This window comes from Periophthalmus magnuspinnatus, chromosome 7, assembly GCF_009829125.3.
Source record: "Periophthalmus magnuspinnatus isolate fPerMag1 chromosome 7, fPerMag1.2.pri, whole genome shotgun sequence".
Taxonomy (NCBI): Eukaryota; Metazoa; Chordata; class Actinopteri; order Gobiiformes; family Gobiidae; genus Periophthalmus; species Periophthalmus magnuspinnatus.
The window spans coordinates 17,396,582-17,421,379 of record NC_047132.1 but is presented as its reverse complement, the minus strand read 5'-3'; the positions used below and the strand labels follow the sequence as shown (position 1 = coordinate 17,421,379).

The following is a 24,798-nucleotide window of genomic DNA, read 5'->3' as shown; positions in this document are numbered from 1 at the left end:
GTAATGTTGAGTTGATTATTGAGAAGTAGAGTGATGACAGGATGAGGATGGGGGTATGGAAGTTACTTTTTTTGGAGCTGTGTTCATATTTGTGCTGGTTTGTTCTTGGTTTGATCCTGGTTAAGTCCTGATAAGACTTGGTGTTGTAATGCTCTAGAAGCCTATTGATATAGTTCAGGTCTAGTCCAGGTACAATTCCGGGTTTGGTCCTAGTTTTGTCCCAGTTTTGGCGTGGTGCGTTCAGGAAAAATAGGAGCTTTGGAAGTCTGAGCCACAAATATAGTTTTCCGAGAGTGGCCACAACTATGTTTTAGCCATGTTTTAGTTGTTTCCCATTCTCATTTACTCTTTCGAAGTTGTATTTTAAGTGATTCATGCATGTTTCAGTAATCTTTATGCTCAATATACTCACTCATGTACTTACTTTGTTCTCCAATTTTATTTTCTTAATCAGTGATATACACGATTTGGCAGTGTCCTATAGCCATTTTTTACACAAATGAAAAATCTGCTAACACTTCAAATTCTGTGTACCAGTATTTGTCACTGAATATGTGTGATGTTCTCTTTTCCCTGGACAGAGCTGAACAACACAGAGGAGTGCTACAAAAACTACAAAACCAGCTAGCCTGCGGATGTTAGCTTAGCACTGTGGAGTCTTCCTGTGCTAATCCCGACTGACCTGAGTTCTCCACGAGGCTGTTCAAACTTATTCAGGCTCACTCAAACACAGTGCGCCAAAAGACCGTGGGAATGAGAGGACAGACCAGATATAAACAAACGTTGGCAATACACTTTTGGCCATAATAAGCAGAGGTCGGTAGAGTAGCCAAAAATGGTACTCAAGTCAGAGTAACGTTACTTCAAAATAATATTACTCAAATAGTTGTCTAAGAAATTGTATCTGGGGAAAAAAGTTTTAACTTAAAGAGTAACTGTAGAAGGACTAAATTTTCAATAACGCGCAAAATCTGGTATTTTCAAAGGATAGACACGAAAATGAGAAAAACTAAATCATATCTGAAGGAGCAGTGCAAGAAACACAACTGTTCCAATCATTTATTGTCAACATAAAGCTTTTGTCACTTGTAGATTTACTCACAGTGGAACAGTAAATAAAAAATATACTCTTGTAAGAGTACTGTTACTTTAATAAAATATTGCTCACTCCATTTCCAACTTTAAAATGTTCACCTTCAGGCTTAAATCTTGGCTTAAAACAAACTGTACTGAGTAAATAGTGTGAGTGAATGAGCAGGGAGAGGAGTTGAAAATTGGCATTTGCTTCGTTTTGTAACTATGTCTGATTGCACTGTCCTGGCCAAATACATAAATTAAATTAAAGTGACAGTGTGCAGCTAGAAAAGCACTCTGAGAAATACAATTACTTTAAAAAGTTACTCAAATAAGTGTAAGTATTACTCATCTCTGGTAATAAGTTGCAGATACACTATCAGACAAAAAATGTTTTGACACAACTTTTCATTTAATATTTTTTCTTTAATTTCAGGACTGTATATGTTGCAGATTCTCACTGAAGGCATCAAAACAATGAATGAACACGTACGGATAGTAAAACAAAACAAAATTAACCCTGACAAGGCACACCTTTAAAAACCAACACTGACAACAAAGAAAAGTGTGGCTACTTTGAGGAATCAGAATCTAAAATATAAAACATCTATTTAGAGCTGTTCCACATAGCTTTCTTCATATATTTGATATCTGTATGTATCTAATGTAGAGAGTTGGATACATGAGGAAAAATATTGATAAGAACAATATATGTGATGATGATAGAGCATTTTAAGAGTCTAAAAATGAGAGGGGTTAGACTGGTGGTGGAATGTCTTTTGGTGGAATAATTTCACCAGAGTTAACGTTAATATCTCTGTAGTACAATGAAATAAAACTGGCAATCTGTACACAAGATTCTTAAATCAGCAAGTGGTTGTCATTGTTAAAGGAAACCAATAGGTTGCATTAGAATGTTTTTCCCATTATAACTATAACCTATATAGGCCTGTTATATTTATCATTTCTTGCTCATCCTGGCACATGTAATTCTCAGAGGAGCAAGGGGTTCATTACACTCTGGTATACAAAATGGTAGAATGTTCCCAGAGAAAGTGCACTTAGTGAAAGAGTAGAGCAGGTCTGCACTGTCCACATCATAAAAGGAGACCAGACCCTGGGCATAATCCACAAAGACCCCCACAGTCTTAGGATTGGTCCTCATGGACAAAGTGATTGCAGGACCAGCAAATGCTTTGTAGTGATTATCCAGCAGTCCAATTATCCAGTATCCTTTCTGTGGCGTGGCACAAACCTTTGCCTTTCTCTCCACGGTCTCTCTAGCCACTCCTAAAAACCAGCTTTTTCCTTTGACCTGAACCTGGAAGTAGGACCTCCCTGAGGAGAACTTCTGTTCCCCTAATACACAAGATGTTGTAGAAAATCTCTGTGTTCCATTTGGATAATCCATACCAATCCATTTATATTGAACCTGTTTTTTTTTTTTGAGACAACACCAGATTTGGATGAGCTGTTTCAAGATCCAGAGTCACATCCACTTCATACTTCTGCACTCTCCTCAGCTCTACCTCAGAAACCATCTTTATCTGTGGACATAGTATCTTCTCCAGCTCAGACACAGCTTGAGCTATGAGACCATCATACAGCTGAGGACAAACTGTCACTTTTGTCCAGTCCTTTAGCTCTGGAGCCGGTTTCACAGAGGAGAAGGCCTGTAGAAAACTGAAGTGGTCCTCAGAAACCAGCTTCATGTCAGCTCCTCTCTGCTGCAGGACACAGACCTCCTGCTCTAACTCCTCTATCAGCTCAGCAGCCCTGTCCTCCACCTTCTTCTGATCTCCTGTGATTCTCTCTTTGAACTGGTCCAGACTCTTCTGAACACAGTCCATCAAAGCTGACAAGACTTTGACCCCCTCAGCCATCTCCTGATCAGCGTTCTTGTTGTTAACCTTCACAGAGTCCAGGATCTCCTGGATCTTCTGTCGTCTTTGTTTCACCAGTGTCTCCAGCTCTGCCTGCTGTCTCTCACACTCCACTTTGAGGGGCACTGCAGCGTGGTCTTTGTGCTGTGAGAAGGTACACTGCACACAGATAAAGGTCTTCTCTATTAGACAGAACAGCTCCAGAGGCTTGTCATGCTCTTGACAGATCCGCTCCTCTAGGTTCTCCACAGGGCAGATGAGGTGGTGCCGTTGGAGGCGGGGGGTGCTCCAGTGAGGCTCCAGGTGAGTGGGGCAGTAGGAGGCCAGACAGACCAGGCAGGACTTGACCGCCCTGAGCCTGGGCTCGGAGCACACGTCACAGGGAACACTTCCTGTTTCAGGTGAATCCTGTGACTCCTCATGGTCTGGTTCCTCCTGAGATCCTCTGAACTGGGAGACCATCTCAGACATAAAAGTGTTGATTTTTAGCTGAGGTTTGGAGCGGAAGTCCTCCTTACAGACTGGACACTGGTACTGCTCACTGTGGTCCCAGTGGTGATAGATGCAGGTTTTGCAGAAGCTGTGTCCACAGGAAGTAGAGACAGGATCAGTGAAGACCTCGAGACAGATGGAGCACAGGAGCTGATCTTCAGACAGAACACAGCTGACAGACGCCATTTCTGTGATAGGACAGAGAGAGATGCCCTGTGTTTAGAGCCAGTGCCTTTAGAGGTTTATTTATGGAGCAATAGTAACAGTATGTGAAACGACAGTAGTAATAGAAGAAGTCTGTGTAAAGCAAATAGTAGTATTGACATTTAGTGGCAGGGGTAGGAATTATAGCAGCTAAAAAGAAAAAAGTTCATTGTGGGAGGCTAATGCTGAACACAAGGGCAGAAGTTAGCTAGATATAATTCAGCTATAGGAGTTAAAACAAACAGCTAACTCTGACAGCTAATTTAGAGTAATGTGGAAATATGTTTAATTTGTACTCACTGAAAGTGTGAATATCTTTTCCAAGCTCAGAAAACGTCAGGTGAACTCTTTGTGGATCAGCAACTCTCGACAGGCAGCTGCTCTCTAAGATTCACTTTCATTTCTCTGTAACAGAGGTCTCTGTCAAGGTCCTCCCCCTGGTTAGGCTCCATTGTACAAATTACGTCAACACAGTGATTTGTTCAGAAGCCACTTGTCATAATCAATATAGTCCACAAAAGAATAACCAGGGGAAAACATTTGGTAAGCAAAAAAGTAGGCAACTGAGAAACAAAGTCTTAAAGTTACAGCATATTTATTCATACAAAACACACAGTAGTATACATTTCGATTTCTATTTTAACAATGGAGTGTGTGCCCCTTTTTTGATTTTATGGAAACAATATTGCTTTATGGTATGGCATTATCTGTCTTGCATTTATTTCAGTTACAGGTGTTTTTATTGCTGTTATGAGACCTTTTTTTTTTTCTTTTCTGAAATTTCACAAAACAACTCTCTGTACAAAGCTGCTGACATGGGTGAACTTAAAGGTAGTAATGGTTATATATTTTAACACCACTTATATGACTTGATAAGCTCATTGTTGTTACTCTTCCCACCTTTGCTGTTTATCAAAATCAGAGCTGGGTAGTAGTGAGTAACTTTTTAAAGAAATTGTACTGTCCAGAGTACCTTTCTAGAAGCATACTTTTACTCCTACTTGAGCACTATATATGTACAGTGTAACAGTACTCTTATATGAGTAAAGTGTTGGTTACTTTTCCCACTGTGAATAAGTCTGCCAATGACAAAAGCTTTATGTTGGCAATATGAAATGGTTTGTGTTTTTTGCATCACTCCTTCAGTTATGATTTAGTTTTTTATAATTTTTGTGTCTATCCTTTGAAAATACCAGATTTTGTGAATTGCAATTATTATTTCCTTCCAATTACTCTTTAAGTTACTCATACTTGAGTAGTACTTTTCCCAAATGCTTTTTTAGTTTTACTTGAATAATTTCTTAGACTACTAATTTGTTTTTCTACTTTGGTTATATTATTTTGAAGTAACGTTACTTATACTTGAGTAAAATGTTTGGCTACTGTACCCACCTCTGATCTAAATCCAGACATCTTTGTTACTATATATCAGTGTGCGACGCCTCTGCCTCCTCCTGACACTTCCTCTGTGTTAGTCCAAGGACAAGTCCAGAGATAAGAGATGAACCAAGTAGTAGTAGAAGTGATGTAGTAGTAACAGAAGAAAAAAAAAAAAGGCAGTTGTTCTTTTCATACTTGAAATAGCAGTAGTGCATAATTAATATTACAAGTAGGTCTTGAAGTAACAGACTTTTAAAAGGATTGATATTATAACAATTTCGGTTACAGGGAGATTATGATAACTTTGATGCCAAACCATGGATCATAGAGTGTTGTCATGATACTGAAATTTCAAATTTGATTTCTAAGGAACAGACTCGATACTCAATATTCTAAATAATCTGATATCAAGATGATTATTTATATATACTTACTTGCCCAGGTGGCTTCCATAGTGGCCCTGGTCCAGTGGTGTTTACTAGTCTATGTGGGCTTATGTTTGTTCTGATAATGTTTAAGAAGAAAGGTTCATTCCTGTCCTTTGAATGTGGCTTTTTTAGTATTGATACCTGCTAAATTTAGTATCTAGTTTTGATACTAGTTTTAGTATTGATTAGTATCTGATTTTTTAGTTTAACAACCCTGTTATAGGCAAAGCAAAAACAACTCAGGCAGGAATCCCACCATAAAAGTTACACAGAGCACGGAAGACTCAAAATATACTGAAGTATTGGGATTACTTGCATTTTTACCACTTAATGCTAACTATTTTATGGAACCTAAAAGCTCAATTCTTTTCAAACCATGTCAGACTTGGACTGACTGATTGTTTTGCCCATTTCAAACCAAAATACACACAATAGCTTACGACCACAATAATGCAATCCGTCAATTAGTTCATCGTATAGTGTCCTTCAGATGCACAAACACATTCTATCTGCCCTCCTCCCTCCAGTCCCTCTGCTTTGAATGTCCTTGGTGGTTTCCGTTCTCATTTATTTCTTCTCCATCACTTTTATCCTGCGTCCTGTCCTTGGTTCCAGCTCTGTCTCATACTATTATCCTGCAGTTTTATCTCTGTTCACACCCACATGCACGCTCTCAGACTCCACATGCACACACACACACACACTCACACCCATGGGCATGCTCTCAGACTCCATTTGCATGCTCACACACCCACGTGCACACTCACACACCCACGTGCACACTCGCAGACACACATGTTTGGTGTACTTGTCTAAAGGGGACATTACAATGAGTTACATTAATTTCCTGGAGATCCTACTTATCCTTAACTATAGTCACTACTTGCTTAGCCTTCACCTAAACTTGAGCTTTAAATTTTGATTTAATTTGGTTGGATAATGCCTGTTGTAAATTTTAATGATAGATTTACACTAATCAAGAAGCACTTTGTGAAGAAAAGTTCAAAAATATGTTGAAAATTATAGGAAGTAGACTGTTCTGTTTTAGAGAGTTCTGTACTAATAACATCACAGAAGGGAGAATTCTGTCACAAAGTTTGGCACAATTTATGAAAGAAACACATTTTTTCAGATACTTAAATGAGCATTTAAACAAAATAAAGATTTCTTGTCAAATATTAATGTCTGTGTACAGTAGGAGTTTAGGCCCAGTGTTACAGTGTTAGCTACAGGTAACAGTTATGAAATTCCCTAGCGTGATATCATGATCTCCAACCAGGAAGTACAATTTTAAACCTAAAAATTGTCCAAACCAGGCTTTTTTTTTTTTTTTTTTTTTTGGTCAAATAATAAATATAATGAACTTAATTTTGTTTAAAGCGGGCTTGCATCTCCACAAACCTGACTCCCAATTGGCCTAGAGGAGGGTCTAAACCTGCTTGTCTCCATAGAAATGTTGTTCCTTTGGCTATAATATTCCACAGTATGGCATAAATTTACCGTACATACTTTAACCTATTTTGCCCATATCTGAACTTTTAGTCACGTTGTTAATCTAATAATTTTACATCATTTACATCAGATTTTTGTTCCAGAATGAAGGCAGGTCCCCATGACGTGAGTGATTTTAGTCCCTGCAATGTGATAAACACCTGCTCAGACTCCATCGAGACTCCATACAAATTCATGACTGGATAATAATTTGGCAGTTCAAAAGTTTTGATTTTTTGGACGATGAAATGATCTTACAAAAAAACAAAAAACAAAACTGCAGGCCAACTATGGAAACAACAAACCATAAGCCCAAATGTGTGTCAATCATACTGAACAAAAAGAGGATGAGGAGTGGATTAGACAGACCGGATTGAAACAGAGACCGTACACAACACCAGGACTAACAAAGGCTACACCACGATATTTACTGCCTTAAAAATCATGAAAAACGGTACATTAGGACACCATTTTGCAGTGTCCAAGATTTACCGTTTGTCATGTTTCAAATGTATTTCTCTAACAACTAGCATGCTAACAGTGCACTCCCAGCTTTTCGGAAAATGAAGCGCGTCGTAATTAGATGCAGACAGTAGAAGGACAAGAACTGAAGCAGAGCTGAGCCAGGACTAAAGGACTAAACCAGGACTAAACAAGATCTTTTAATGTTAATTTTATGATGATTACTTGTGTTTATTTATTTTTTGATTTGTTGCATTGTGATTTTAATGTCTTTCTTATTCTGTAATTCACTAAAGTACAAATTGTGCTATACAAATAAACTTGCCTTGCCTAAAAAAGAGGTAAACCAGGCACTAAACCAGGATTAGACCAGATGTAACCCTGGATTAAACAACACTGACCAACAGCTTTTCACACTCACTTTAACTCACTCTGCATGGGGCTGTGCTTTACCTATCCTCACATGCTAAGATTTGGTAAACAGGAAAAAAAAAAAAAAAATCTCCGAAATACAATTCAGTTAATTTTATCATATAATCTTCATTGTTTGTGGTTTGGATAACAGAGGAATTGAAGGGGGTAGATGAAGCTAGCCCCATTGTAAATAACTGAACATGGGCCAGACTGAGGAGGCCTGGAGGAAGATCAGGAATACACCCTGAGATGAGAGACGAGAGGAACCAATCATATTTTATCATATTTATACACAACCAGTCTTTAGGGAAACTACAACAGACACAACGCACCAAAGCTTTGTTGTTTTTTTTGTGGACTCATTTGTTAAAGGGCCCATACTATGCTGTTTTCTGAATTATGTTAAAATGTTGTTTCCTCATCACAAACAGTCACTGTCAACACTCTGTTCCACCTTGTGATGTCATATGGTAATGCAGAAAGTACTTCATTGTGTTTTTAAACTCCATACACCTTCACTAGAATCATCTGGATGATTTCAGCCCTGGAGTTGATGATCTCTATTGAACTAAAGGTAAAATATATAGCTGTTAACTACCACTATATGACATCACAAGGTGGAACAGAGCATTTTGAGCTTTGGAGATGTAGACAGACTAATAATAAATCATATCCTGGCTTAAAGCTCTCAAGAAGCAATTTTTTGTAATATTTTTGTTCTGTTTTAGTCCAAGTTAAAGGGCCTGTACCTAATGTATATAAGCAACATCTGTCCTGCCCTAGTACATAGTATATATTGTATAAGCAGCTCTTGAGGTCAGAATAAGTCTGCTGTGCTATATAGTTATAATCTACAACACCCGTGGATCATTATGTTATAATTCCACATTTTAAATCGCAATATTCATCCAAAACAATTTAACAAAAAAACAAGACTCCTGATTTCCATGTTACAAAATGTGGTGCCCAATGGGAGCTGATGTCATTGTAAACGTCATCACAACAAAGACTCGGTAACTCCGCTGGATAGCTACAGATGACCCTAGCGAGTGGCAGATTTTTTGTTTGCATTTGTACCAAAATGACTACTCTAACGCTGCTGAATCCTACATGTATAACCACTTAAGAAAGAAATAAGTATAGAGCAATAAGCATAACTGATTAAAGATTGCTCAAACATGCACGAATCACTCCAAATACAACTTCAAGAGGGTGAATGAGAAGGGGAAACAACTATAACATGGTTAAAAGCTCTGAAAAGTGAATTTTGCATAATAAGTCTGCTGTAAAATGAGCTACTTCTGTTTGTCACATCTTTAGGAGCATTTAGTTCTGGACACTTGGTTTAGTCCAGCTCATGATTCCTGTTTTTGTATAGTCCTGGTTTACATTGAAGGTTTACATTACGTTTTAGTCCATGATTTATACCTGCTTAGTCCTGGTCTAGTCCTTCTGTATTCTTAGCATACAGAGATAACGTGAGTGCAGTCTTATGTAACCCAGTGTGGAGTCAAAGACATTTAGTTCTGTCTGAGTTCACACAGCCAGCTCAGAGAAACAGTTTAGATGATAGATTAGACTACTAATTTCACATAAAAAAGTTTAAATAGTAGACTTAATTATACTTAAGTTTTTAAAGTCACCTTTTTTTCAATTCTGGTGACATGGACAGCAGTTATGGCATACGTAGAGGGAATTCTGTCACCTAGGCAACCAGACATGCCTATTTACCTCTATTCTGGTTACAATTATGGTCAAAACTGGGGATGGGGGTTATAGATTTACTTAGTTGATTGTTCTATATAATAATCATCCTTCAGACTGATGCAGTGTTTAAGTGCGTTGCTCACTAACCCTCTTCAGCATGTGTCACCACTGCAAATGTCTTTGGATATCAACACAACATGTAAATCATCAAATGTCACGGCTCAACTGAACTTTTCCACATATCTGAAAGCTTTACCCTGTCATTGCTCCTGTCTGCTGCTCCTGACTCCTGGGCAGGTGCTGACAGTTACACATAGAAGACTTATGTAACCCTGTAATCTCCCTCCTCCTCTTCCTCCTCCTCCTCCTCCAAATGACACAGGGAGAAAGATAGTTCTTATTGTAGCTCTGAAGTCATGAGTCCAGCTCATATTCGACAAAGACCTCACTGTGTTATAATGTGGATGTCAAACCTGTCCTCATCTAGCAGAGGCGGGTAGTACGCAGTTACACTGGAATTCTACTTTTCTGTATGATGTCAGTGGTTTTCTGACATCATACTTTATTACTACTTGAGTAAGATTTTGTTTACTTGAAAGTTTTGGTTTCTCTTCCCACTATGAGTTTTTGAGTTTAGCACTGAGTTGAGTTCTACACCTTTATCCATCTAAAACAGCTCTTACTGAGATTGTGAAAATGTGGAACATTATGGCAATTATTAGAATTTGATTGGTCAAAGTATCACAACAATAGCTGATAAATCATCAGGGACATCTTCCCTGTCTACAAATGCACAACGTTCTTTCCTTTTCCGAATCCAGTATCCATCTCAAAGCTTCTTACACTTCACCTTCACATGTATGTACAGTATGTATAGTGGTTCTGGTGGTTGGTGGTTACAGATTCTGGTTAACACCAGAATCTATTTTCGCTGTTTTTCATTCAAATGCGATTTTTCCAATCACTTATTTATTATTTAGCCCTGCTCTTTCACAAGTTATATTTTGGAGTGTCATTATTGTGCAGTTCTTCCTAATCACACCGGCACTGGCTAAATACAGTGTTATGAGCAACAGACTACAAATACATCCTGAAGACTCCAGTTGTTAGACCGCACTGCCCACTCCATTCTTCTCCCCTGAGACTGTTCATGTTTGGTCTCTCATTCAGGGAACAATGCCTTATTCACACACTGTTCTGTTTCAGTTATTGCACGTGTATTCATGGCTTCATAAAACCAGAATTTGATCACACCATTTAAACCTATATGAGAACATTTCCAGACAAGAAAGGGCTTACTCTGAATATAACCCAGACACCTTCAGATCGGTTCAGTGGGTTGACATGTGCTAAAACAATCACAACAGATGTGTAAAATATATTTGAAGAATAATGTTCAACAAGGCAGCTGAAAAGAGTACAATCCATTTTAAAGTAGCAAAAAATCCTTTTTTGTGATAGTTTGAAGTTGAAAGTCTGTATCTTGTGGTTTTCTTCAAAGTGAGGGAAGAATGGCGTGAAACATCATCACTCTTGTTTCTACTCATGACCAAAAGAACAAGGTTGTGTATACAAATGGCTGAAATGAGTTTCCTTTGCAGGCTGGCTGGGCTCCTCATTGAGATAGGGTGAAGAGTTCAGTCACATGAGATGAGCTCAGAGTAGAGCCGCTGCTCCTCCACATTGAGAAAACCCATCTGAGGTGGCTCAGGCATCTGTTTCAGATACCTCCTGCATACCATACCAGCTTGTCAATCCTCAGACTTATCAGATCTTGGAAGCCAACCAAAGCCGTCCTGGTTGATACCGGAGATGGAAGACCAGTGGGACCAGGTGCCACAGTAGGACAACAGCAGTGGCTCTAGTGCACATGTGTCAAACTCAAGGCCCGCGGGCCAAATGTGGCCCTCCAAATCATTTTACGTGGCCCTCAACAGGTTAAAATTAAAAGATATGATGGTCTTAAAATGTCATTTTATCAAGACATAAAGAGATATGCTTTTACAAAGCCATATTTTTACATCTATGCAAATGAATATGCAATATGTAATATGAATATGCATCTGGCCCTTTGAGGACAGCCATGTTGCTGATGTGTCCCTCGGTGAAAATGTCATTTACGCCCCTGCTCTAGTGGAAACTGTTCTTGTGTAAAACACTTCATCCACCTTGCCTAGAATTAATGTGGTGTCTGTGTAACTGTTGATGGTGGTGGGTGGTGCCGATGCCGTGGATTGGCAGCCTCATTTCTGTCAGTCTGCCCCACGGCAGTTGTGGCTATAATAGTAGCCTACCACATCCAAGTGTGGACTGATTGAATAATGCAATGTAAAGTGCCTTGGAAGTCTTGAAAGGCGCTATATAGATCCAGTACATTATTATTCATTCATGTGTTCTGGGTCTGTATCTCCTCAGACTCCTGCCTCTTTGACCGACTGTGGATAAATGGTCATAAATTAATGAATGGGTCACTTCAATGACAAAACTCCCATGCAAATAAGTACAGATGGAAACAGGATGGCAGAATGAAGTGACTGAAAAAGGGTGAAATTTGCTATGAGGTATTATAGAAACAGTCTGCTGAAAACATACCATAGAACACGACAGCTCTTTGTTCTTTCAGACGTATATTTCCTGTATTAGCCCCTTCCTCATAGTTTAACCAGGTGCAGACGTGTGAGGAGAATCCAGACACCCACTAAACAGCAGCCCTTCCTCTTTAAATCCTCTGCATGTGGACGTAAAGTTACAGCCTACACTTTGTCACACCTCGTTCTTATGGCGACAAAATCTTTTATTTCAGATTTCCAGATTTCCTCTGATCCCTAATCTGACCCAGGTGCTGTCTGGAGGGGTTCACTTAAATAGGTTTTTATTAATATATGAAACTCAAGGCTGTACTAAGTTTAAATTCTTTTACAGGCAATGATTATAGACCAACACCTAGTACAAAGAATACATTTACATGAGTGTAATCAAAATACATATTATACATATTAACTAAACACTTTCAAAAATATATATACATACGTTTGTTCTATTTTAGGCACTGATCCTTGTACCACACTACCTGCTTGTCTCAATTCAATTTTGTTTATGCAGCACATTTAAATACAACTTAAGCTGCCCAAAGTGTTCTACATAGAAAAGTAAAAAACAAAAACAAATATACAAATAATATGATAAATAATAATACCCAGACTTAATAATATAAATAAATAAGAAAAATAAAACAATGAAATACCAATAAAACACCAAGGTATCTTGTCTAGCTAGAATTAAATGCCAGGGAAAAGAAGTGGGTTTTCAAGCTAGTTTTAAACTGATTTAACATCTCCATGGACATTTTATTGCTTTGCTTATATGTTCCACAGTATGGCATTAAACTATTGCTGCAGATGAGATTACAACATTCTATAGGTCAATAATACTTAATACAGATGAGAGCAGCTAAAATGAATATTGTTAAAATGCAGATTTTTGTGGTAATACAAGAAGTTAAGAGTTCCAGTCACTAACAGAAAGCATCAGATTATGAATTTACATTTTGGATATTTCATGGCAAAGTACATGAAATATCCAAAAGGTATGACATCATCACATTGTAGAAGCTGAAAACCACTAATACTTCATTTATTTTGTTATGAAAAAGTTGCGTTTTAACTGTGCATGAGGTCACCTCTCCACAAATATGACCTGTAACTTGGCCTTGTGTCTCCTATCAGGACAGATATGTTTAATGCCATACTGTGGAACATTTCTAAACAATAACATCTCCATGGAGTCAAGCAGATAGTGGACCCACAAGAAAAGTTACATAGTCCATCTTGTTAAATGTCACAAATTATAATAATATAAAGATATGTAACATTTTATTAACCTTTCATTAATATAATTTATTAGCATTCCTGAAATAAAAGACACAATCAATTTCAAACTTGTTGGATCACAATGTACTCAAACATCTGTTCAGTGTTTTGCTAAATAACAAAACTGCAACACAAACCACAGAGGGAATCAAACCACCAACCTTCAGCTGACTGAATGAACTTCTCTACCTCCTCTGTATGTGACATATGAATACTTGAACTCGGTGTTATGCAAGCCTGCCTCTTGTCAGTTCTGTCTTTAAACCACATTACCCAGAATCCCCTGGGCCGGTGGTGCTCGGTGAAAGCCTTCAATGAGCAGCCTTCCTCTGTCTCCTCTCATTTCACTCCACTCTCTGAGCTGTTCCCATGATGCTTTGCTGTAGAACTGCTGAGTCAGCGAAACCTTCACCCTGGAATCACCTCAGCAAACTACATCACTCATCAACGGATTTAGCATTTTAGTTTTAGTCCTTTTAGAACTGGTTTAGATCTAGATTAAACCTGGTTCAGTCCTGGGTTAGGCCTAATTTTCTGCCACGTGAGGAAATCAGAAATCCATATCACAACCTCCCTTCTGGCTAACCACTCTGCCACAATAACACAGGGAGGACATGCACACACCATTCAGAGTGATCAGGAGTCTAACCCACAACCTCCTTACTGGGACGAGAAGAGGGGATAACCTTTTTTTTCCTCAAACTTTCAAGGCAAGCTACTATCTTTTCCAAATGCTAAACTTCTCATGTGTGAAATTGCATATTTAAAAAACACCACACGTTTTCACCTGCACGTACACAGATAGTTAAATCTGCTGTCCATGTCCTTCCACCATAGGGGAAGAGAATATAGAGGATTGGGGTTAAATTTAAGGTCATATGCTATTCCTACAGGTTGAGAGGCCACATTAGTCACTGTCCGCACTGTGCTGAGCCGATCTGATCCAGGCCAATGCCCCTGGCTCTGGTTCTGCTGACTCTGAACTCCTGGGAGGCATGGTATGAATTTCATCCTCTACTGTATACGTGGGGAGGAAGGGAGAGGTGTACTAGCAGAGTTTTCAGTTAGATTTGAGGAAATACATTTGATAAATAAATCCAATGCCATATTTTTGTTTTTTTTCAAGGTCAAGAATATTTGGAGACACTAAACATGTTCATTTAAAATGGTTCGCACTGGTCCAAAGTTATTATTAGCATACTAATTATGAGTTTATAAGCAATTTTCACCACTGTCAGAGACCAGAGCGGAGTTTTGCTATGACGGTAATGCTAACTACAACTAGTATGGTAACCGTGCACTTCCTGGTTATGAAATGCCTTGTTCAGGTCTGACTTGTAACTTGGTCTGGTAGCGTCACCTTCTTGTCTCCACTGAAATTTAATTTTCATTAATGATACGCTACGGATGGTTCCAGGCAAAACAATTACATCCCCAATGAGACACGCAGATTGCAAACTATTCACTAGAAAAGTTACATGGTGCAGCTTTACAATGTATTTTGACAAGGGGACGTAGGACTATTTTTTGAAACATTTGTTATGTTGCAAGTGATTGTTATTGTAGATCCTTTATTAGATTGCATGTGTATTTAAAGAGTGCATATTGAGCTGTTTTCTGATCTATGTTATAATGTTGTTTCCTCATTAAAAAAAAAAAAAAAAATACCCAGAGTTGTGTTTTGTTTCATTCACACATTTAACACACAAACCCTGCACATTCTCTCCAACAGAAAACACTGTTCTACCTTGTGATGTCATGTGGTAATACAGGAAGTGCTCCACTGTGTTTTTATACTAATACTAATTCACTAGAATCATTTGGATGATTTCAGCTTTGGAAATGCCAATCTCTAAACAAAAGGTAAGAGGAGCTGTTAACTTAAAAACTAACACTCCATCACCTCACAAGGTGGAACAGAGCTTTTTGAGCTTTAGAGATGTAGACAGGCAAATAATAAAGGGTTACTCAAACGTGTACGAATGAAACAAAACACAAGCTCACAGGAGTCAACTTTGTGTAATATAAGACTTTTAAGAGCCACACATCATGTCACTGATGCTTGGCAAAATGGAAATTGTAAACAAATAATGAAAGCAAAGATCAACACTTTTTAATGAAATGTATGGATTTGTAGTGGAGCGTGGCATAATATATTTTGTTACTTATTTATCTAATTGTTTGACTTTTCTATTCAAACTGCTCAATAAAATGAAATGAGTTTTAAGACCTTTTTTTTTATGTGAATGATCAGAGAGGACCAGATTTGAAAGAAATCAGATGATTTTGTTCTTTACATTTCATTTTAAAGGTCCTATATTACACAAAATGTGTGTGTGTGGGTGGGGGGGTGTGTGTGTGTGTGTGGGTGTATATATATATATATATATATATATATATATATATATATATATATATATATATCAGAAATCAGAAATTTTGACAAACCCTGCTTTAGAACTCCTCCTTGAGCCTCTGATAACATCTCCACCTCCCCAAGGTTAAAAATGCAGTTATTAATTTAACATGTCATTTCAGATTAAACCAGTCAAACATGTCTGCTCTGAAAATGAATGCACAGATATTAATAATTCATGATTTTCTAGTAGCTGCATCTTCACAAATACAGGAAGTCAAAGTGATTCAGGGAAGGGCAGAGGTCCAAGGAACAGAAAATGACTTCTTCTTCCTCATTATCTGGGGTCAGGGGTCAAATGGAGAGGCTTGGAGGAAAATGACTGCAGTAGAAAAGAGCTTTGTGTTTGAACAGAGAGGATTAGAGAAATGATTAATGGTTCCGAAAAAAGATGTTAGAGGTTAGACATTGAAGGTGAACATAGGGACGAACCAGGGCTAAATCAGTACTAGGGCATTACTCCGGTCTAGTTAAAGGACCTGTACCCAGCGTGTACTGATCAACTCCAACTATAAAACGTTTTATTGTCTGAGAGTCAGGAAGTGCACAGTTAGCTTGCTAGTTGTTGTTAGCTGTACCATGACAGCAAAAACCCATTCGGGGTCTGTGAGAGTTGTGAAAAGCACTTATAAACTCATCGTTGTGATCAGGGGCATTGGACTGGGGAATAAAGGGTACTGTTGATGATTTTTACCAAGAACCCAGAATTTGGACCCATCCTACTGTGATTAAGTAGGATGCTTGAAAGGCATAAAGTAAGTGAAGAACATAATTTTGGACCTCTGCAAACTGTTTAAAAGGAACTACTGCTTATTCCATTGGATTAAACCAGGATTAAAGAAGGACTGAATAGAAATGATGTCCACTGTATTAAACCAGGGTCCACCCTAAGTAAAGCTGGACTAGGCCAGTACTAAAATAGGAGCAAATCATAATGGCCCTAAACCAGAGTTAAACCAGAGATATCATAAACCAAGAATAAATCAGGGGTTAGACTCAATTTAAATTAGACCTAGATTATACTAACCAGTTCAAACAAGTTCTTGTCCAAGTGTTTGTTTTATTTGATAAGATGAGTGTAGTCCGAGGTTTAGTGGTTTAGTCCAGATCTTGTTCATTAGCCTGTTCGTCAGCTAAATCAGTGCTTCAGTATGAATTAATCACTCCATATTAAACATTCAGAGATTCACATGTGTAAATAATGCACTCAGTCTATAACATGAATTTAGGAGTAGGTCTGGGCAAAATGACAGAGTGGATAGCCTGTCTGCGTTGTTACTTCGTCTCATTGTCTATAAACATGCATGAACAGAGGAACTGGAGAATATATTGTAAAATTGGTTGGGTATCAATGCATGGGAAGACATATTAGTTACAGTGGCACAGAGCTGAGCTGTCTGCAGACTTTGCACTCCCAACCACCCAGTTTGTAGGTGATGCTCAAATCCCTTGTGCTGTTGTGCTTGTGGCGTTTAATAAAAACATACATTTTATAATTGTATTGCTGACAAGAGTCACTTGCCACATTGATATTGTCTGTTTTTTTGTTTTTTTTAATAGAGGGATCAGTCTGGTCACTACCTCTGTCACACCTCGAGCCAGGCTAAAATTTGTTTATTTCAGTGACGCATGACACAGAAACTCTTCCGTAGATATTAGATAGATATTAGATAGAAGATATTTTGGACAGAACTGAGTCCAAATCTGACTTTGTACCTCCTGATGGTCTGTGGTTTTGGCCTACCGGGACTATGACGAGACTAAACAGGAAAGGAGAGGTGAGGGTGAAATTCCCCAGTTGGAGTTTGGCCTTTAGTCTTTTGTCTGGACTGTGGGTGAACAAATGACTCAGATCCAGAGATCCGCTCTTCAAACACTCCCTTTTATATTAGCTGACTTTACTGGATTATGTGACGCAGTGGACATCTGATATTTAGCATCTGCTAACACGACGGTGATCAGGACAGGACAAGTTTATAGTATTAGTAAGCTGGACTTTTAGGTCATTATAATCACCATTAACTCCAACTTCAACTGCCACCTTATTGTGATGGGGGAGTTTGAATGATCCTAGGAGCTATGTTGCCTGGGGCATTATGCCCCAGTAGGTGGTAGGATCTGTCATGGCAGGCCCTAGGTGACGGGACAGACTAAGAGCAGTTCCCAAATACCCCTATGAAGAGTAATAAAACAAGGGCTGTGACATTGCCTGGTATGGCGCTGCCAGGGGTCCACCCTGAAGCCAGGCCTGGGGTTGGGGCTTGAACACCTAGTGGGCCGGTTTTTACCCAAGGGGGATGGATGCTTTGAAGACCCAGTCCACAGACACAGCATCTGGCTGTGGTGACATGGAATGTCACCTCGCTGAAGAGGAAGGAGCCTGAGCTCATGCAGGAGTTTGAGAGGTATCAACTAGATATAGTCGGACTCATCTTCAACGCTCATGCTGACCATGCCAGTGATGCCTTGAGAGGGGTGAGGGGTTTTGTTATTGGACATCTGTGCTAATCACAGTTTGTCCATAGCAAACACCATGTTTGAGGTCAAGGGTGTCCACCAGTGCATGTGGCACCAGGACACCCTAGGTCAGAGGTCGATGATCAACTATGACATCATGCCATCTGACCTTTGGAGTCCCACAAGCCAACAGGGCATGATGGACTCCAGGCAGCTGACAGGTACCGTCAGACCAAGAGTGCCGCAAACTCGGGGCAGGAGGGAGTTTGGGGAGGCCATGGGGGAGAATTATAGGTTGACCTCAAAGCAATTCTGGCAAACCATCCACGCCTCAGGAGGGGGAAGCTGTGCTTCACCAACACTGTTTACAGTGAGGGTGGAGAGCTGCTGACCTTGACTGGGGACATTGTTGGATGTTGGAAAAAATACTTTGAAGATCTCCTCAATCCCACCGTCACGTCTTCCAAGGAGGAAGCAGAGACTGAGGACAAGGAGCTGGACTCATCCATCACCCTGACTGAAGTCACTGCGGTAGCTGGCAAGCTCCTCAATGGCAAAGCTCTGGGGGTGGATAAGATCCATCCTGAGTATCTTAAATCTTTGGATGTTGTGGGGCTGTCTTGGCTGACCTCTGTGACATCGTGTGGTGGTTGGGGACAGTGCCTGTGGAATGGCAGACTGGGGTAGTGGTTCCACTGTTTAAGAAGGAAAACTGGACTACAGCGGAATCACACTCCTCAGCCTTCCCAGTAAGGTCTATTCAAGAGTACTGGAGAGGAAAATCCAACCGATAGTCAAACCTCAAATTCAGGAAGAGCAGTGCGGTGTTCATCCCGGTCACAGAACAGTGGACCAGCTCTATACTCTTCACTCTGCTCGAGGGTTCATGGGAATTTTCCCAGCCAGTCCACATCTGTTTTGTGGATCTGGAGAAGTCGTTCGACCGTGTTCCTCGTAGTGTCCTTTGGGGGGTGCTCTGGGAGTATGAGGTTTGGGGACCTTTGCTAAGGGCTGTCCGTTCCCTGTATGACAGGAGCAGGATCTGTTTTCGCATTGCCGGCAGTAATTCAGACCTGTTCCCGGTGCATGTTGGACTCCACCAGGGCTGCCCTTTGTCACCAGTTCTGTTCATTGTTTTTATGGACAGAATTTCTAGGCACAGCCAGGGGCTGGAGGGGGTCCAGTTCAGGGACCACAGGATTTCATCTCTGTTGTTTGCAGATGATGTTGTCTTGATGCCTTCATTGAGCCAGGACCTGCAGCAGGCACTGGGGCAGTTTGCAGCCGAGTGTGAAGTGGCTGGGATGAAAATCAGCTGCTCCAAATCCAAGGCCATGGTTCTCAACCGGAAAAAGGTGGCTTGCCTTCTCCAGGTAGGTGGAGAGTCTCAAGTGGAGACAAGTATCTTGGGGTCTTGTTCACCAGTGAGGGAAGGATGGAGCGTGAGATTGACAGGCGGATCGGGAAGCATCTGCAATGATGTCACTGTATTGGACTGTTGTGGTAAGGAAGGAGCTGAGTCGAAAGGCAAAGGTCTCGATTTACCGTTTCTATCCTCACCTATGGTCATGACCTTTGGTTAATGACCGAAAGGACAAGACTATGGATACTAGCAGTCTAAATGGGTTTCCTCCGCAGGGTGGCTGGGGATAGGGTGACGAGCTCGGGCATCTATTCTGGATGCCTCCCGCTGAAACTGCTGCCTCTGTGACTCAGCCCTGGATAGAGAGGATGAAACTGAATGGATAATCAAAATTTGTCTACTCCTGGTTAAGTATTCTCTGGAGTTGACTAGCTGAGCACTAGCATGTGACATTTTTCTTCAATGACAACAAAAATATTAAATAACATAAAAATTATAAAAAATAATGAGGTCAAAATAGTTGAGTGAACTGCACAATTTATTCATAAAATCTCTCATTTCATCACCCTCATCTACAGCACGTGTTTAACTTAAAGAAGACCTATTGTGTGTGAGTCTGCTATATAGTTATAATCTATGACACCTGTGGATCACTGCAGAATCTTGCATGTAGCACTGATTAAGAAAATAAAATTGGAGAACAAAGTTAATAGAGAGTAGTGGGTGTATGCTGGTGATGGTGAAAATGGGGTTGATCGGCAATATGGCTCGTCTTGTAAGGGATTAAAGATTGTTCAAACATGCACGAATCACTCTAACAACTTTGGGTGAGTAAATGAGAAGGGAAAAATTACAACATGGTTAAAGCATTAAAAAAGTCGATATTTCATAATAGGTCTGTTTCAACGTATCCTTTTTTCCATGTTTTTATTCTTACATTCTTGTTCATTCTTTTATTTGTCAAAGAAATTGTATGCATTGGTTGTCACTACCATCCCCTAGAAGTAGTTAAAAGCATAAAAAAAACTCCTTAAAAGAAAAAGAAAAAATGCTCTGTTCAACTATTAAGCCAGGACAGAGAAACAACACAATAAATTCTCTCAAAAAGGCTAGCCAGTTTTGCCAGTTTCTGTAACAACCCCAGCTCTTGAATGTGAACTTGAATCCCCTCCATTCAGTCTGACTTCTCTCTATGTTCTCTGTTGTGTTAATATGTCAGCCCGCTCTGCAGTATATTGGCGTATTTAGTCTGTTCTTTAGTGGCGTTTTGACCCTGAACGCAGCTCAGTGTTCCTCCTTTCAGCTCGTCACTGCTTTCCCTGCTCTTGTTCTGCTCCAGGTCACCTCTGAGCCAAACTTTCTCTCCGCTCTTTCAAATCGAGCTGAAAAGATCTGAAAGAGCAGTGAGTTTCTAAAGAGGTACAAGTGAAGCGAGTAGAGGACAATGGGGCAAATCACAGCAGCTGCACTGGTCTGTCAGACTTTATGGACTTATGAAAGGTTAATAAATTAATGCAGATACAAGAGCGAGATAAAACTCAACTTTCTGTTTCATTCAAAGTGTTACTTCCTCTTAGAGATACAGGGAATGGTGTATGACAACAACAAAAATGGATTGCATGGGGGACACAAGGGTGAGTTTTTGCCTCAACTTTTCACACCAATTACCATGAAAGAAAAGTTTAGATTTCTATGCACCATCAGCTCTAAATCACGTCTGTATTAAAACTATGCCAGGTCTAATCTAGGGCTAAATCTGTCTTAAAAGGTGAACTGTGTCATTGCCACTGCACTTGCATTAAAGGACGATAAAAACAATTTAAAAAATGGACTCTAAATAAGGCAAACCCACAGACTGAAAAGTTGTCCAAGTTCAACCTGAAGGAGCTCACATACCACCAATGGTACAAGTACCACTGTTTGAAAAACACTGCTATACAGGGGGGAAGCCCAAAATTGTATTAAAGCATGTACTGAAAGCCCACCTTCCCTCAGTAATGGTTTGATGTGAGGTAACTTTTACCCTCATAAAGTGCTTTGATCGCCCAATGTAGGTGGAAAATAAAGTATTTAGCCAACAATTTTTAAACCTTTCATATACTAATTATTATGTACAGTTTATAAAAGATATATTTCTACCTCAGTTGACAAAATTCTCATGTACCAGTTCCTCCCAACTAAAAAAAATATATTTTGGCCTAGAGAGAATTCACTCTGGTACAAAAAAATAAATAAGTAAAGAAATGGAGTCAATTGCAATACACTTAATATTTGATCTGTCATGTTTTGATATTTTTGGAAGGGAGTTTGCACCAGATCGTGTGTTCACTTATCTGGTGTTTTGGACCTTCCTTCTATGGATTAATTCCTAGTTTATTTTCCACATTTCATACTAAAAATATTGTGTTATAGTTATACGTGCGTTTCAGTATTCTGTACAGAGGACATACCAGCTCTGTCTGAGCCTGTCTGTGACCTCCAGTGTGACTCATCTCTGCTCCATCCCTGTAAACTTCACATCAACGTCACAAACATAAATCTCACAGCGACAGGTGTCAAAGTGGACCTGATTTATCATTTACAGCCGTTACAGCCTTTTAAACAAATCAGCTGCAGAAGGAGAGAGGTGTGGTCTAAAAGTACACAATGGCCACACAAGAGCTCCTCACATCCACGATAATGAAATTCATTTGTGATTAAATGTCCTGTATTACACAAAATTGACTCTTATGAGGTTTTAGCCTTGTTAAAATGTTGCTACCTCATTTAAACACATCCAAAGTTGTGTTTTGTTTAATTCACATGACATCACAAGGTGGAGCAGAGTTTAAATATACAGGGTTTGTGCGTGTGAGTGAAACAAAACACAACTCCAGGTATGTTTTTGATGAGGAAACAACATTATAACCTGTAAGTAGCGTAATATTTGTCCTTTAACACATGTAGGCCTGTCATGACGATTACTATATCGATTTATCGTTCAATATATAAAAGCTGAAACAATATATTTTGGGGCTTAATATTTATCGTGTGTAAAATTTCTCTGCAAAAAAGGGGAGATTTTTCCCATTTTTATGTAATAAGGCGAGACTTGAGCTGTAGAGGGTAGAATAAATAACTTCTATGGCGATATGTCGTGCTTCATTGTGTGTTATTATGACAGACTTAAATATATGTGGATATTAACAATGTGCTAAAGGGTTTGTGAGAGCTACAGATGAATAAGACAGATTAAATGCTTTCTGCAGTGTGAAAATCAAGTACCCCTTAAGTATAAAGTTTAGGTATCTGTACTTTATTTAAGTAGCTTTTAAAGTGGATACTTTTTACTTTACTACATTTGAGAGGTGTCTGTACTTTCTACTCCATGATATTTTTTAACTGGACTGAACAGCAAAACTATTTAGTATGGTAAAGTAAAGTATAGTTTGAGACCTGCTGAAAAGGCTGAGGGGTTTATTTTTGAACATTCATAGTTTGAGCAAATAAAAATATACAAATAAAACCAGCTAGAAAATATATTGATTCAGTTGTTTGTGTTGAACAAAATTCAGCATAAATCTTTATCAAAATCACCACATTTGAAACTTTATAAGATCTCAAAATCTGCTCAAAATACTTTAACTTTTTACTCTTTAAGTACATGTTTAAATAGGTACTAATACTTAATACTTTTACTTAAGTAGATGTTTTCATGTGATACTTTTACTTTTGCGTGAGTATTTTTTTGCTCCGGTATCTGTACTTTTAAGTAACATAAATGAGTACTTCTTCCACCACTGCCCATTTTTAAATGAACCTTGTTAGCAACATAAATTTAAATGTAAGTCAACAATGAAATTAAGATCTAGTTAAAATAACTAATCATACCCTCACTATACACTCAATAAAACATCAGTAAATACTCATATACATCATATATATCAATACACATCTACTCCTCTGTTAATAGGTTCCATTTCACCTTAAAGAGCTATTAACTCATTTGTCATCCTCCCAAACTAAAAATGACATTCTGAACAACAGCTACTTCAAGTTTAAACCTGATCCTTAAGTTTTCTCTAGTCCCGGGGCTAAATACTTAAGTAAACAGTATGTATATCTCTGTGCATACGGTATGATTTATGATTTTCTGTCGGCTACTCTTTCTTCATATCCAGATCAGGTGTCTTTGGATTTGGGCCAAATGCCAATCACTTCACAGAATCTCGCGGCGAGTTTGTGAATTCATCAAGTCATGGCCTGAGGAGGAGGAACCTGAGAGGAGAGCGAGATCTGAAAGAATTAACACAACCGATTATTTTACACTTAAACCAGGGCAAACGTCAATCAGCAAATGCGTCCACGGGGAATGGTTTTGGAGAAAAGAAAAAGTGCGCCTTGGGCAGGGTACCTTTCAATATTTTTTTGGGTACAAGTACTTTAAAGGTCCTATATTACACAAAGTTGCCTCATGTGAGATTTAACCCATGTTATAATGCTGTTACCTCATCAAAAACATAGTTGGACTTGTATTTTGTTTCATTGACACATGTGAGTAACTCTTGTGTTCTACTACTTTTGGTTCCTATTATTGTGCACAGCAAACATAAAATATAGTAATACTGTTCATAAAACACAATTTTTGAATAAAAAGTGGTTTCGCGGTGATGGTGCTAAGACACAATCCACTCCCAGGACCCACCAAACATCAACACTTTTAACAATACCCCATGAAAAAGTAGCCTGGATGCTTCTTTTTCTTGTTTTCTTAATATTCTCTTCTCAACAACATTACAATATCATTCATAAAACATTGAATAATCTTGTGCATCAAGTTTGTCTCTCCATCCAAAGCTCAAAACTGCTGCTTCCAACTTGTGACATCACCAGGTGTTATTCCAGCATCTACTGCGATGATTATTTTGTTTATCTTGAATCTGGTATCGGAAATTATCAATTATCAATGCCAGGATGAAAAAAGCTGTAAGGAAGTAAGGAAGGGCATCTGTATAAAACAAACTGCCGTACAAATAACATGGAGTTGAACAGTGACTCAAAGTGCCTTAGCAGAGGGAGAAAAGGGCCCCGCTCTGAACAGGTAAAGCACAAAGGTAAAAATGAAAAGCTGCAGGTTGAGACAGGTCTGAGAGTGGAAGAGTGGTCACAACGGAGCTCA

At 39.0% G+C, this 24,798-nt stretch overlaps 1 protein-coding gene and 1 pseudogene across 1 annotated transcript in view; one reads left to right on the top strand and one right to left on the bottom strand.

Annotated features, from left to right (window-relative positions):
- si:dkey-20d21.12 (uncharacterized protein LOC556245 homolog) overlaps positions 1–24,798 on the top strand; it is a 146,901-nt gene that overhangs the window by 53,560 nt on the left and 68,543 nt on the right. The window lies entirely within an intron of this gene.
- LOC117373922 (E3 ubiquitin-protein ligase TRIM39-like) lies at positions 1,533–4,059 on the bottom strand (annotated as a pseudogene).